This window comes from Carcharhinus amblyrhynchos, chromosome 10 (genome assembly GCF_965287045.1).
Source record: "Carcharhinus amblyrhynchos chromosome 10, sCarAmb.v2.hapA, whole genome shotgun sequence".
In the NCBI taxonomy this organism is placed as follows: domain Eukaryota; kingdom Metazoa; phylum Chordata; class Chondrichthyes; order Carcharhiniformes; family Carcharhinidae; genus Carcharhinus; species Carcharhinus amblyrhynchos.
In genome coordinates, this window is record NC_137333.1 from 103,425,607 (window position 1) to 103,442,948 (window position 17,342).

At 40.6% G+C, this 17,342-nt stretch overlaps 1 protein-coding gene across 1 annotated transcript in view; it reads right to left on the reverse strand.

The window, feature by feature from the left end:
• Nucleotides 1–17,342, reverse strand: part of uvrag (UV radiation resistance associated gene) — a 320,344-nt gene that overhangs the window by 265,547 nt on the left and 37,455 nt on the right. The window lies entirely within an intron of this gene.

Below are 17,342 nucleotides of genomic sequence, written 5' to 3' on the forward strand. Positions count from 1 at the left end.
TGTTACCTGTGGTTTCATCCTGTCCATACCTTAATGGTTGTATTGCCATTGCATTTTTTTTTAAATTGATGCATCTGTGATTTACTATTTTGTTCTATCTTCTTGAAAATTTTGTTGCTCTTCACTTTTTCTCTATTTCGCTAATCGCTTTATAGTTTCTCTTACTCTGCAATCCTCTCTACGTAAAATCCTCAATTGTTCCCTTATGTTTATATTCATCCACGGAGTTCAGTGAAACATGTCTTTCCTGCACTTATTGAACACCATTTTAAAATATTTGCCATTCTTACTCTGAATCATTCTTTGCCACTATTGTTACCCATTTTATTTCCAACTTCTGTTCTCAGCCTCAAAAAAAAATCAGCTTTTCTCCAAAATATCAACTTGGTTTTGGACATTCTTCTGCCCTCCCCCATCACCTCAAAGTGGTTAGGGTTACTATTAGTTGTTCCTCTATTTCACTTCTCTTATCTACTCTGGTTCATTTCCTAATACAAGAACCAATTGCAAACCTTTCCTTGTTGGACCTTTTACATACTAGGTTAGAAAGAAGTCCTATGCACATAAGAGAAATCCACTCTCTTATCTCCTTTGTTTATCTTTTTGGTCCAATTAATATCAGGATTGCTGAAATCATTTTGTTTGCATTATTCTCCCTCCACTTTCAGGTGCCTGTGGACTACACCTGATTGATTCTTTATCATCTTTAATTCCTATCATTGTAACAGCTGATGTTATGTATATTGAGGCACGTCCCTGCATGAACAGGTCAGGTGACCTGGGACTCCAGTCCCACCTTTGTGGAGCTTGCCTGGGCAGTCAGATGCTGACTGCGCTAGGGGAAAGATGTGTCAAAACTGTTGATAATTTACTACTACTGACCTCATGGTCCTTAATAGGTTTCAATATCATAAAATTGGAGACTTTTTAAAAAGTAACTCGTTATCCTGAATAAATACAACTACAACACCTCCCCTTTTCCCCTTTCTAACTTTTCTGAATGTTATACAAGCCAAAGTTTAATGCAGGAACTGATATTTCTGCTGCCATAATCCCTTTGAGGTTTGGGTCTCCCCAACATGATTTCTTCCAGTTCCCCATTTTATTACAAGCACTGGATGCATTTTTGTCAAGCCATTTCAGTTCATTTTTAAACAAGATTTCCCCTCATTTTATGCTGAAACTAGTTTTACACTCCCATTCCAGAACTCTATTTCCATTCCAATGCCCTCACTATAATTAAGAAAGCCCACCAAGACCTCTACTTTCTCAGGAGACTAAGGAAATTTGGCACGTTTGCAACAACTCTAACCAACCAGATGCACCATAGAAGCACTCTTTCTGGTTCTATCACAGTTTGATATGACTCCTGTTCTGTCCAAGACAGCAAGAAACTACAAAAGGGTCGTGAATGAAGCCCAGTCCATCACTCAAACCAGCCTCCCATCCATTGATTCTGTCTACACTTGCCACTGCCTCAGAAAATCAGTCAGCATAACTAAGGACTCTACATTCCTGGACATTGTCTTCAACCTTCTTCCGTTGGGAAAAAGATATAAAAGTTTGAGGTCACATATCAATCGACTCAAATACAGCTTCCTCCCTGCTGCTGTCAGACCTTTGAAGGGACCTACCTTGCATTAAGTTAATCTTTCGCTACACCTTAGCTATGACCGTAACACTATATTCTACACTCTCTTTTCCTTCCTTATGTATGATAGACTTTGTATAGCACGCAAGAAATAATATTATTCACTGTACACTAATAGATGTGTCAATAAATAATCAAATCAAACCAAACCAAATCCCTTACTTAATTGTTTCCTATGCTCTGCAGTCACTGTTTTGTTTAGAAGGTAGAGGACAGAGGATAGAATATGGGTGATCAGCCAGGAATCTATTGGAATTGTCAAGTCTAAAGGTGACAAAAGGCACAAATGAAGGCTTCAACACAGATGAGCAAAAATAAGGACGTAGTTGGATGATGCTGCAGTCTTAGTCATGATACAAAGTATATCTCATGATAAAATAGTGCACCAAGATTTCTAACAGACTGGTTTAGTATCAGATCATTTTCAGGGCAAGGGGTGGAGTCAGTAACTTGGGAATGAAGTTTGGAGCAGGGACTGAAAAAAGTGGGTCTGTATATTTAACTGCAGAATGTTTGTTTGAATACTGAATATCAAATAAGCAGTGGGATAATTTAGCAACACTGGAAGAATCAATTGCGATGGTGTTGAAACAATATGGTCAACATATACCTGAAAACTACATTGTGCTTTTGGATGATGTCACCGAGGGACAGTACATAGGTGTTGAATAGGAAAATATCAAGGACAGAAATCCACAAGCTCTTTGTACTTATTATTGAAGCGGATGTTAGAAGATTGGCAAAGGAGTTTAAGACAATGATTTACAGTACAGTACAGGAGCATGGGAGTTATTGGTATTGCAGAATGATCCAGAGGAACATGTGCACAAATTGACTGCAGATGAGAGACTGGAGGATAGATTGAAGAAGCTGCAACTGTTGCCTTGAAGAAGTGAAGGTGGAGTGGGGACCTGATGGAGGTATGCAAAATCATGAAGCATCTGGACAAATTAAGTAGCAACAAACTGTTCCCATTGGTAAAAAGATAGAGAACCAAAGGACACCAATTAAGGTAATCACAGGTTGCAGAGCAATGCCAGAGGATGTAAGCTATGGCAATATGAGGTTTTTTTTGAAAAACAGCATATCAAATGGTTAGGATCAGGAATGAAAATCTGAATGTATTACGCAAACAGGTTCAATCGCAGCTTTCAGGAGGGAAAAAATTTGCATGGTTTTAGATAAGATTGGAAAATGTCACTGGGTGCTTTACTCTTGCAGAGAGTTGGCAGAGACATAATGGGCCAAAAGGCTTCCAGTGCTGCAACCATTCTGGCACAGTGGTTAGCACTGCTGCCTCAGCGCCAGGGACCTGGGTGACTGTGTGGAGTTTGCACATTCTCCCCATGTCCGTGTGGGTTTCTTCCAGATGCTCCGATTTTCTCCCAAGTCCAAAAACATGCAAGTTAGGTTGATTGGCCGAGATAAATTGCCCCTTAATGTCAGGGGGATTTGAAGGGGGGAGGGGGTAAAATGTGGGCTTATGGGGAGTGGACAAGACCTGAGTGGGATTTTCGGTGAAGGCTCAATGGGCCAAATGGCCTCCTTCTGCCCTGCAGATTCTATGATTCTGTAAGTGGACTATGAAGCTAAGAACTTGGAATTTTGAAAGGAAATGGTCTGACACCACTAGAATACCACACTATTTGTTGTTAAGCTGATCTCTTAAACAGACAACGTGAAACATTTCTGAAGCAACGAGTTTCTTTACATGATTTTTATACTAGCTTCTTGGCAAACAATGATTTAAAAGAGAAACAGGAAGCCTTTTTGATTTTAATTCTCAGAAAATGGAAGAACTGCTTTTAAGTGATGAAGTTTTACGCTCCAACAACCCCCACAGTATTAGAACGGTGTCACCAATCAGTCCATGTCAGGCTTGGCAAGATCAAAGTATAAAAAGTTCAGGACAAAAAAGGCCACAACATCCACCAGCACTGCCCTGCCAATTGTGAACGCCTCCTTGAAGTGAACAGAACAATTTGCCCAACATGCACTTGGCGATTTTAGGCACTGGATAAGTCTTAAATTGCTGGTAGACGCAGCAGCTTTGTATCCATGTGACTCCTTCAACCCTCCCCAAGTCACAATAATAAAATTCAACCACATGAAGACTACAGTATGGACGTACCCAAGGCTGCTGGTTAAAAATCTTTTATTTTCCCCTACTGCTAGATTAAAAATTATGAGTAGGAAAAAAAAACAATAGTCAACACAACTAAAAACTTAAATTGTAGCCTTAAGCTTCTGGCTGCTTTTATGTAAACTGCCTTTTACATGAAAAGATAAAATGGCTGATGACTGCAAGATTGTATGATACCAATGAAAGGAAACAGGGAGTTTTGCTATCAGCAATCAATCTGAAAATCTATTTTTGTACCCCAATGTCAAGCTGAAAAGTTATTCCCCATTGCCACCTTGAACTAATTTTAGGTACTTCACAAAGTTCCCATGGGGCAGAGTTCACTGCACTTCCTGTACATGAGCCTCATTTCCTCTTGCTGGTCAAAAGCTTTGGACTCTGGTCAATTCTCACCGTAGAGTAAAAAACTTGAACCTCTGATTTACATTTCACTAGCCTGGTCTATAAATCTAGTTAGGTAAAAGCAGTAGGTAGATACAACAGCACAAGATAAAAACGCTACCAAGCCTTTGAAAACTTCACACAGTCCCTGGCTATAATTATTTAACCAAGAATTGTGACAACTTTGTTCCAACAGTGGGCAAGTTACACAAGCATACATTTTCAACAGTGCTTCACCCTGGAATATTAGAGTATCTGAGCTTTTATATTTCAGGTCTCATCATTCTTGTGACCCAAGAGCATACGAATCACTTAAAATGCTTGTCAAATTCCAGGTATCCAAAAGAAAAATTATATAGATGATCTGGAGGAGGGAGCTGAGCGTAGGGTGACGAAATTTGCTGATGACACGAAGATGAGTGGAAAGGCAAATTGCGTGGAGGATGTGGAAAGTCTGCAGAGGGTTCTGGATAGGCTGAGCGAGTGGGCGAGGACCTGGCAGATGGAGTATAAATGTTAGCAAGTGTGAGGTTATCCACTTTGGCAGAAACAATAGTAGGAGGGATTATTATTTAAAAGGCAAAAAGCTGCAGCATGCTACGGTGGAGAGGGACCTGGGGGTCCTTGTGCACGAGTCACAAAAACCCAGTCTGCAGGTGATCAAGAAGGTGAATGGAATGTTGGCCTTTATAGCGAGGGGGAGAGAATATAAAAGTAGGGAGGTTTTGCTGCAACTGTACAGGGTACTGGAGAGGCCGCAGCTGGAGTACTGTGTGCAGTTTTGGTCGCTGCACTTGCACAAGGATATATTGGCCTTGGAGGGAGTGCAGAGGAGGTTCACTAGGCTGATACCGGAGATGAGGGGGTTAACCTATGAAGAGAAACTAAATAGACTGGGTCTGTACTCGGAATTTAGAAGGATGAGGGGGGGGATCTTATAGAGACATGTAAGATAATGAAGGGGATAGATAGGGTAGAGGTAGAGAGATTCTTCCCACTTAGAAAGGATAGCAGGACTAGAGGGCACAGCCTCAAGATGAGGTGGGGGGGGGGGGGGGGGGGGTGTGGAACTGGGGACAGTTTAGATCAGAGTTGAGGAGGAACTTCTTCACTCAAAGGGTGGTGAATCGCTGGAATTCTCTGCCCACTGAAGTGGTGGAAGCTACCTCGCTAAATATATTTAAGTCATGGGTGGATAGGTTTTTGACAGACAAGGGAATTAAGGGTTATGGGGAGAAAGCAGGAAAGTGGAACTGATCCACTTCAGATCAGCCATGATCTTATTGAATGGCGGGGCAGGCTCGAAGGCCTACTTCTACATCTTATGCTCTAAATGCAAACACATTGCTACTCACATCCTATACCAAATCAAGGCACCTGTCTCTCAAACTTCTCAGCACTGTACATAAATTCTTTGATGATCTCACCCATTCCCATCTCCATAAACTGTTCAGCCATTCAACCATTCCTCCATTCCAGCTTCTTGTTCAGAAGGTAGGAACATAAGGACTAGCATCAGGATAGACCATCTGGTCCCTTGAGCCTGCTCCACTATTCAATAAGATCAGGGCTGATCTTTTCACGGATTCAGCTCCACCTACCCACCCATTCTCTCTAACCCTTAATTCCTTCACTGTTCAAAAATCTATCTTTGCCTTATAAACACTTAATGAGGTAGCCTCTACTGCTTCACTGGGCAGGGAATTCCACACATCAAGGCCATCAAAAGCTATGCTTTCAGCTGTCAATGTCCAAATACCTCATGCATGTCACTCCTTATTCCTCTCCTGAAAGACACCTCAAAACCAAAACAACACAAGAGTAAAGAAAAACATGAATTACAGTAAAGGATTGGGTTGATTTGTTTCCAACTGATATTGAATGTCAATACTGGAGAAATATATGAAGTTAATTCAATCTCTCGCCAAGTGTAATAAAGCTTGATCAAGGAATTTCCAATTCACATTTTCAAACCTATGTTTTAATTTCCATTTCCATACAATAATTTTAGCATTAAATAAATCAAACCACCCTAAAATTTAACTTTCCATTGTGAAGAAACTAGGAGTTTCATGTTCGAAGAAATTCAAATCAGGTCATTGCAATTGAGCAAATTGAAATTAAAATCTCATTCAAGCCTTTAGGATGAGTTGTCCAAAAAGGAAAACATCTCCAAGGTTTGACCCGACTTTTAACATGACTTAAAATGCAGACTAATTTTGCCAAGTTTTTCAAAGTCAACACATCAAGCTACAAAGATTGAGAGTCAGCAATCAAACCAAAATTTGCTCTAATTCGCAAAGCTCATGCAAGTAGAAATTAGTTTTGAACAGCTAAAAACACAATAAAACACGACAAATCCATTCCCACTCATTCAATGAGAATTCACATTCTAGTGGAACATATTTCAAACTTTTGTTTTTAACCCTTTAATGCCAAAATTAATATTGCCTAAATATGTTCTTAAACTCAACCGTTCTTCATATTTTGCTTACTTACAAGTTACAACAATAAAGCTCAAAAAACTGCCTCAAAGCAAAAACAAGAAACAATAATTTGGCTCTTTGAACATTTTTATTCTTTAATTAGCATCAGATCAGTTACTACATACTAAACGCAGACACAACACTATCATTTTCTTGAAACAGATTACACCGTACATACACAATGATTTATTACAAACCATTTTAACAGTTCAGTAATTCTCGTTGCTTCTAGTGCAATTTTGAGCATTCATTTTTGCTAAAGCTTCCTCAGAGGAAACACACATTTTAAACAGTTTGGCCTTACCAAACCCAAACAGATTGGGGTAGGTGTTGGAAGGGGTATACAAATAGGTGGGATAGTTGGAAGTTCTGTGGAACAAAGGGACCTTGGCATGTATGTCCACAGATCTCTGAAAGCAGAAAGGCCTGTTAGTAGGGTGGTGAAAAGGGCATATGGGGCGCTTGCCTTTATCAAAAGAGGCACAGATTATAAAAGCATGTTAGGGTTAAAAAGAACTTTGGTGAGGCCACAGCTAGTGTACTGTGTGCAGTCTGGTCGCCACATTATCAGAAGGATGTGATTGTACTGGAGGGAGTGCAAAGGAGTTTCATCAGGATGCTGCCTGGGATAGAAAATTCAAGTTAAGAAGAAACGTTGTGTAGGCATAAGTTGTTTTCACAAGAGCAGAGAAGACTAAGGGACAACCTGATCAAGGTGTACAAGATTATGAGAGACATAGAACATAGAACACTACAGCACAAACAGGCCCTTTGGCCCACAAGTTGCGCCGATCTCATCCATACCTACAAAGCCATAGAACTATCTGTAACTCCCAATCCCATTAAATCCCATATACTCATCGAGAAGTCTTTTAAAAGACCCCAGCGAGTTCGCCTCTACCACCACTGACAGCTGACGATTCCACTCACTCAACACACAGTGAAAAATTTACCCCTAACATCTTTGTAACATGGACATGGACAGAGTGGATCAGATGCAGCTGTTCCCCCTAATTGAAGGGTCAGTCACGAGGGGACATAGGCTCAAGTTGAGGGGCAGGGGGTTTAGGCAGGGGAATGTAAGGAACATCTTTACCCAGAGGATGGTGGTGGTGGTCTGGAATGTGCTACCTGGGAGAGTGGTAGAGGCGAGTTGCCTCACATCTTTTAAAAAGAATCTGGATGAGCACTTGGGCCAAGTGCTGACAGATGGGATTAGGTGAGAGTTTGGGTGTTTCTAATGTGTCAGTGTGGGCTGAAGGGCATCTTTTGCGCTGTATGATTTTACGATTCTATAATGAATCAAATCGGAAAATCAATGTCAGTTTTAAAGCATTAAAATGGCAATAATTCAGAGCTTTTGAATTCCAAGATATTCAGGAATGGCTTCAGCAGTTGGTCTCATTTCCTGCACGATTGTCATGGAACAAACAATTTCCACTGCAAACGAGGACAGGAATAGGAGTCAGTCATTCTGTCCCTTAATCTGCTCTGCTATTCAATTACATAGCAGCTCATCTGTACTTCAAACCCATTTACCTGCCTTTGAAGCTCAATTAGACTTTTTTTACTCAACTGATCCACAGAAGCACTCAACTGTTCAACTACATTAAAGATGTTATAAAAATGCAAATTGTTATTGGTGTTACCTCAGGCCATTTATGCTTGACCCCATTATTTTAGTAATTATTCCGAGTTGCATCTCTGTCTGCTCGATCAGAAAACTTCACAAACAACCTAAATGTCGACCAAAACCTTGAACATTTCGCAAGAAAGTATTGACCTGAAAACTGTTGCACTCCACAATTTTCTATGAAATCCCACATCTGGAGAACCTCTACAAGAAAATAGCTCTTTGGATTAGTGACCCACCTCTCACCTCCGCCCTCCAATCACAATGTCTACAGACAAGGTTCAGTGTAATTTTTTAATTATCTTTTCCCCCTACCATCCAAAGCTCTGACTATACCCTCCTTTGTCCTCATATTCAAAATTAAACTCTATGCACTGTTAAATCAGTCAGAGATCACAGAATAGTACAGTATAAAACAGTCTTTCCAAATAAGCTCCACTCTGTTGCTCCTTCCCTACATCCTGGCTATTTTTTTCTCTTTGAAGTCTTCATCCAATTCCTTTTCATGATGACTACTGAATGTGTCTACCATCCTATCGGACAGCACATTCCACATCCTAACTGTCAACCAACTTGATTCTGTGGTCATCAACCCTCCAGCCATTGTATATAGTTCCTTTTTACTTACTTGATATATACCTTCACAATTTTTAAATCTCCTCTTAGCCTCCTCTGTTGTCAAACTCTCTGGTTTATCCAGATAACTGTAATCTCTCTTCCTTGGGGCTTTCTAGCTGCCCTGGAGCCCTGCCAGTATCATTATTTACAAACTTGTGTCCAAGGAAGGTGGCTTTAGGGTCATTAAGAAAAAAAGGACAGAATTGATGCATCAACTAACACACTGATTGAACTTGAAGGATGTGAAACAGATAAGCATTTGAAATAAAACAATTTGAATTTAAGAGGAAGAGAATCTTAAGAGGGCAAAGTGATTATCATTTGCACATGCAAGCATAAAGGTAAGAAGCAAAGTTCACCAATTTTGATTGTCTGTTACTTGTCATGGCTGAAAAAGAACCCAAATGTCTGTAATGATCTCCAGCCAAGAGCCTGGAGCAACACTAATACCCCTTACCTATTCTGTCCTGACCTCTTATGATTTTGAATACCTCTATCAAACGTCCCTCATGCTCCAAGGAAAACAGTCAACTTCTCTAATCTATCTTCATTGCTAAAGTTCCTGATCCTTGAAACCACTTGAGAATCATTTCTGCATTCTCTCCAATGTCTTTACATCCTCCCTAGAGTCGGTGTGAGGAAATGACGCAATGCTCCAGCTGAGGTTGAACTAGTGGTTTATACAAATTCAACGTAACTCCCTTGAGGTAATCAAACTCTTACAATATAAACCGTGAACTATTATCACGAACAATTTGTTTCAGTTTACCAAATCTTGCAAAAATGTTATCAAGTTTTTTCATGGCTTGTTCAAATGTACATCTACATTTGATCATAAAAACTTCTGGCCACTTATTGTGCTCAATTATGACCAAGAACATGCAAATCTAAAATGGACCAGCAAAATCTTGGTGCAATCATTGCATGGCATTTCAGGCTGCTCCCAAGGGTGTGATAGGGACAATGGTGATGTATTCTTATTCGTGCACAGGATTTGAGCATCCAGATACAACCACCAAATATAACTGCTTGCTAATTCCTTCATCAAGACTGTACCAGGATGTCCTTGAGAAGTTCTCACAGACAAATTATCTACTGGCAAACATGGTGGTATCTGCTCAGTAGGTTAAGTGTGATAATGCATCAGCATAAGCATGGCACACTGATCTATGATATAAAGTATCATCAGAGTGTGCAGATAAGATCAGCGACCAACTTCGGAATCAGCTCAAAGCTGATGGTATTCATTTCTAAGGCCCAAAAATGGTTGTGAAGGGTCAATGCTCAGTCAACAATGTAAAATGATGACCACAATGATGAAACCTGCACACACCAAAAATTATATTCACTGCTTCCTTTCCTACCTGAACCTAGTTAGATTCAGCTCTAGTCAGATGTCTTCTTCAGTTCTACAGAGCCCATCTCTAAAATTAGCCTGGTCAGTTTGGCATCTGTGTCATCTACCTAACCTGCACATTGGTGGACTGTGTGCTGTGGCACAGTACCTGGAAGCAACTGGTCTGGGTCATTGATCTGGTCAGTAAGATCAAGGGTCTCAACATTAACCCCTGGTAAACCACACTACACATTTTCCTCCAGCTCCAAAAACATCTATTAACTACTACTGTTCCCTGTCACTTGGCCAATTTCGTATTCAAGTGGCTGCCATCTTGAGCAATGAGTTATGTTATAGATTTTGTAAAATAATATTTCTTTTAAATGGACAGTTTTGAGCCTTAAAAATAGCTGCCAATGTCACCTGATCTATTACAATTGAAATGTTTGTCAAACTTCTACAAGGTTCCAAGTGGATTGTAACTGGACATATTCAGACATGTGAAAACATTTGAAATTCAATGCACGTTTCTGAAGGGGAAAACAGAAACTAATTGACAGTGGATTCCCTGGAGGTATGAACACATCTGTACTATCTAACCAAATCTGGAAGAATGGGAGCCATTCAGGTTGATGGCTGAGACATTTAAAAAGGTCAATTATCTTGGCTATAAGACAATGGATGGAACTATGCCGGCTAACCTAATATTTAATATGGAAGCATGAACTAACAATTTGGAATAGCAGCCATTTTTGAATCATACGAAGAAGGCTTTAAGAACCATTTCATGTGACAGTAAGAGACACAATACAAACACAGCTCTCAGCTGAACCAGCCCCATGATAGCTGGTGTAACTTCCGATATCATGGAACAGAGCAAAGCATCCACAAAGTCATCCCAAGTCTACTGAGAAGAAACCCATAACCTTCAAATGTCAGTATCTGCAGTTTTCAGGAAGGAAATGAGCTTATACTCTCAGCATCTGCTCTACATAGAGTCCACCTACAAAGGAAAACTTCATCCATTTGATTTAACAAGCCATCACAAGTTTCCATGCCCTTACTTTGGAAAGACAGAATTCAAGCAACATGCCGACAATATTTCTTTAACTCATTTTAAGTATTTTTTTCCTTTATCTGCATTTTAAACTTTGCATTTGTATTTTTGTTAATAACTTGACCACTTTTACTCAAGTAACTTCAAAAGTACAACGAAGAAAAGCAGAGCACAGGAACAGGCCCTTTAGCCCTCCAAGCCTGTGCCAATCATGATGCCTGCCTAAACTAAAACCTTATGTGCTTACGGAGTCCATATCCTTTTAATCCCATCCTAATCACGTATTTGTCTAGTTTCCCCTTAAACGCCACTATTGTACCTGCTCCTATCACCTCGCCAGGCTGCTCATTCCAGACATTCACCACCCTCCGTATAAAAAAAAAACGCCTCGCACATCTCCTCTAAACTTTTTCTCATGCACCTTAAATCTATGTCCTCTAGTACTTGACTTTTCTATCCTAGGAAAGAGCATCTGACTATCCGAGTTGTTTTGTAATATTCTTGAACAAGGCCAACGTTAGTTTAAAGCTTGGCTGCTGGGCTATTTTTAAATTCAGCAGCATATGCATAAATTCTTACCACGTTCAGATAATGCCTTTTATATGGTAGCAACATTACTGTTCCATTTATTCATAGGCTTGAACCTCGCTCACAAGACTGTTACATGGCACTTTATCAAATGCCTTGTGGAAGTCCATGTACATCACATAAGCAACACTGCTCTCATCAACCCTCTGTTACTTCTTCAGAAAACTCCTTACATACCATTTTCCTTTCAAGTACATCATGGTTTTCATTAATTAACCCACATTAGCCCATGTGACTAATAATTTCCTTCTGAACTATTATCTCTATGGGGTCACCCCCCCACTCCAGAAGTTAAACTAGCTGGCCCATAGTTGGTCAGCTTATCTTGACACCCCTTTTTGAACAGGGATGCAACATCTGCAGTTCTCCAGTTCTTTCATGGCTATGGATACTTTATCAACTAACTGGAGAAGGCGGCAGTTCCACAAACTACGTAGCCATGATGGAGGATTGTTACGCTTAGCACATTAATGCAAAAGACAAGGCTGAAATATTTGCAACCATCTTCAACCAGAAATGCTGAGTAATGCTCCAATTCTGCCTCTTTTCAAGATTTGCAGTAACACAGATGCCAGTATTTAGCCAAACCAATCAACTACACACGATATCAAGAAACAACTAAAGGCATTGGATATAGCAACGTGAGCCAAAATAATATCCTTAATTGCTGAAGACTTCTCCAGAATCAGCTGCTTCCCCAGCCAAGCTGTTCCAGTACATCAACCGGAAGGGTAAAAAACAGCTGAGGTACGTCCTGTCCACAAAAGACAAATACAATCTGCCTAATTCCCACCTAATCAGCCTACTCTCAATCGTTAACAAAGTAATGGACACTGTCATCAAGTGCTGTCAAACATAACTTACTCAGCAATGCCATCAGCTGACTGATGCTCAGTTCAGGCTCCACAAGAGTCCTCAGCTCCAGACCTTATTACAGCCTCATTCCAAACATGGAAAAAAGAGCTTAATTAGGATGAGGAGAGAGTGACTGTCTCCCAAGACACCCGAGCATCAACTGACTGAGGGCTAGGGCACATGGAGATCACGCAAAACTGAAGTCACTAATAGTCGGGGGGAAATCTCTTCAATGATTGGAGTCATACTTGGCACAAAAGGACGATGGCTACCATTAAGGGGGGGTAGCTACAGGACGGATGTCAGGGGTAGGTTCTTTACCCAGCGGGTGGTGAGGGATTGGAATGCCCTGCCTGCTGCAGTTGTAAATGCGTCTAGTTTGGGGGCGTTTAAGAGATCTCTGGATAGGTTTATGGACGAAAAGGGATTGGTATAGGCTAGTGGGTCATTGTTTTTGTAACTGGTCGGCGCAACATCGTGGGCCGAAGGGCCTGTTCTGCGCTGTAATGTTCTATGTTCTATGTTCTATATTCAAAGTCAATCATTTCAGACCCACAACTGCAAGAGCTCAATTTAGAGGGGTATTTAGAAAATCTCTAAAATCAAGCAGTGTCAACATGATTTTTTTTTGAAAGGAAAATTATGTTTGACTAATTCATTGGAACTCCTCATGGAAATAGCAAGCAACATGGATAAAGGGGAACCTCTGGATGCCTTTCCAGAGGGCATCTGAGAAGATGCCACATCAAAGGTTACCGTACAAAATAAAACTCATATCGGTGGGAGAAATGGTAACATACCAGCATGGATAGAGGATTGGCCAGCTAACAGGAAGCAGTGTGCAGGGATAATTGGGTCTTTTTCAGGTTGCCAAGATGTGATGAGCAGAGTGCTGCAGCAATCAGTTGGGGCTTAAACAATGAATATTTTTAAGAAATAGATAGATTCTTGACTAACAAAGGAATCTAAAATCATCAGGGATAGACAGAATATGGAGTCCAAGCCACAACCAGATCAGCTGTGAATTTACTGAACGGTGGAGAAGGCTTGAAGAGCTCACTCTAGCCTGTAATTCCTATGTTGATCATGCCTTTGGTCATACTGTCTTCAGCTGCTTCATCCATGATGTTCCCTCCATCATAAAGTTAAAAGGATGGATGTTTCCTGTGGATTCCACAGCATTCAGCACTATTTGAAATGCCTCAGAAAATAAGATAGTCTGTGCCAATATGTAACATGTCCTGGACGTGAGTGAGGGTTGGGCTAAGTGTCACGTAACATTCAAGCCATACAAGTGCAAAAGCAAAGACCAAGAGAGAACTGAATCATCTCCCCATGGCATTCAAAAGCATGACCACTGCTGAATCGTCCACTGCCAACATCCTGGGCTTTACCACTGATGAGAAGATTCCCTGGTTCGGCAATATAAACACTGACTACAATGAGAAGGTGCTTGAGAATTCTGTGGTAATTCACTTCCTGACACCAAAGCCTGTCCCCATGAATGTCAGGATGACAATGAGAAAATCGCTGCTTGCCAGGATGAGTGCAACTCCATTGCCACAAGAAAGTCAAAGCTATCCAGGACAAAACAAACAGCTTAATTGGCATCCAATCCATCACTTTAAATATTTGCTCGCTCCACCAAGAGCATGGTGTCTATACTGAGGATCTACGTTCCACAACATGCACTGAAACAACTCACTTTGGGTGACACTGTTCAAAACTGCAACTCGATAACCCAGAAAGACAACGGCAGTAGATGGCACGGGAAAATCATAACCGGAAAGTTCAAGTCACACGTCATCCTGGCTGAAAGTAAATCACTGCTGTTCATTATTGCAGGGTTAAAATCCTGGAAATCCTTTCCTTACAGCACTGTGGATGTACCTGCACCAAGTGGACTTCAGAAGGAATTATGGATTTGTAATCAATACTGGGCATGCCACTGAAGCTTGCATCCTGTGAAGGAATTATAAAAAAGTCTGGTTCTCATTAAAGACCCAAGGTTTTTGCAGCTCAAAGCTCCATTTTTTTTTGAGGAAATTGATCTACTGCAGGCATATTCCTGTTGTATCCCATCCCTCTAGTATCTGTCAACATGAGTGAAACTTTGAGGTCAATGAGTTAAAGTTCATGTGCACTGAATCCACCATCACTCCCTTAAACACAAACTGTGCTAATCCAGAACCTTGTAATGAGAAAAGCCTTTAAACTATTAACCAAAACGGCATGCAAAAAACAGCCAGACAAGCAAAACTTGATGAAATACATCAGACGCAAAGGTTTCATCATGGTTTTAATTTGAATAACAAATACAACGGCCAACTTATTTCATGTTCTCAGATATACCAAAGAGCTTTATAGATGCTTAAGTCATTCTCCTTTGTTTACAAATGTGATGCTGAAGCTGCTCCCACAAGCAGCAAATTTAAACAGTGAGCGATCAATCTATTCTGAGCTAAAAAAAAGTCCCCGTTCTTCAACTCACTCCATGGGATCTTTTACTTTTGTTCGAACGGGTGTCAATATCAACAATAATGATATTCCCTCTGCACTGTGCTCGTGTGCCAATCTAGATGGCGTGCTCAAGTTTTGGCGTGGAGCTTGAATCTACAAATATAAATGCACTATCACTTACCCAAGCAGACAAATAAATTACAGCAGGGTTTCCAGTGAATAGGTGCAGCAGGTGATATGATGCTAAACCTCATAGTCCACAAATGTATCTGAATTGCTTGGAGACAACCTGCATAGACTTCTCACTGCTACTCATAAAAATGCGCAAGATTTGCAACACTATTCTACTCATCGATATTCATAAACAAAAGAGACTTGCATTTATGTATCACTGGATATCTCAAATCACTTCAGTCAATGAAGCACTTTTGACATGCAATCGTTGTAATATAGGGAATGTGGCAGCCAATTCACACACAGCAAGCTCCCACAAACAGCAATGCAATAATGACCTGACACACTGTTTGACTGATCCTGACCTTGGATAAATTACACCAGAATATCAGAGAGAAGTCCTCACTCTTTGTAACAAATGCCCTGGGATATTTTACATCTACCCAAGACAGCTGGCGGAGCCTCAGTTTAATATCTCACCCAAAGCAAAGTTAGCCTTGCTTTCCTCAGTACTGCACTGGAGTGTCAGCCTTAATTTCTGTGGAACTTGATCCCATAACATTCCGACTCAGAGTTGAGAGTGCTTTTAACTGAACCAATGCTGATACATCAGCCATATGTATAATCGACCTTAAGTACTTGCTGTACACAGGAGCAGCAGTGTCTACCGCCTACACTGCACTGCCGTAACTCACCAAGAATCCTTCTACAACACCTTCCAAACCCACAACCTCTACCATCTGGAAAGACAGGGGTAACAGACAAGAGAACACCACCTGCAAGTTTCCTTCCAAGCACACATCTAGACTTGGAAATACTATCCCTTCACTGTCACAGTCAAAATCCTGAACAGCATCTTTAACAGCACTGTGGGTGCACCTAAACCACAGACTGCCAGTTCAAGAAAGCAGCTCATCACTACCTTCTCAAAGGTAATTAGCATACCTGGAGTATTGTGTGTAGTTTTGGTGTCCATATCTGAAAGATGTCCTTGCTATACAGGGGGTACAGCAAAGGTTTACCAGGCTGATTCCTGGGATGGCAGGTCTGTCATACGAAGAGAGACCAAGTCGGTTACTCTCCCGATAGACACATGTAAATATCCTCCCCAAATTGATGACTGACAAGGCACCACATTGCCAGGTAAACATATGCCGGTTATCACATGTGGGAGGTTGTGGTGAAAAGAGAAAAACATAATTCCAGATTTTCACAACTCCTCTTGCTAAGTGTCTTTGATTTAATTTTAAGCTCCTCTGAACTTTGAGTTACCCACCCATTAAGAAACTGTGCACTTTTACCACGCTTTTATTACAGCCAAAATGCTGATGAAACCATCATTTTATTAAGTAGAAGGGGATAGATTCCATTGTTAATGTTGAAATTCCCATTCAACTGTTTCTAAAATTGAATTGAAATAAATGTATAATCCAATATTGAATTCAACTACTGAGGGTCAAATTTGACAAGAATAGAAATTTATATCATGACTTCAATATTTAATAAAAGCCTGCAGTGTTGAGATTATTACACCTTATTTTTCAATATTAAAGACTGACAATGTTTTCTACCAAGTTACCGTCTACAGAATTGTCTCTTTCAAACCAGCCTTATATCTGGAGAGAACAATAAAGTACTCAACAACCAGAGTGATGTACCAGGCTGGGGCTCTATCATTAGTGATGGCAATACTTTATTTCTATTGTTGACTAAGCAATACTAGGAAAGTGTTGGTACCAGAAATGGTGACAAAGCCTGTGACAATACCAATTATTGTACACTGCTTACTATTTAGTGAAACGCTACTGTACTTAAGTAAAGGATTTGATTAACTTACATTCCTTGGATTGGGTAAGATGCTTCAGGGAAGGAAATCTGCCGGCCTTACCGACTGGGCCTTCATATGATTCCAGAGCCACAGCAACGTGGTTAATTTTCAGCTGCTCTCTGGCAACTAGGG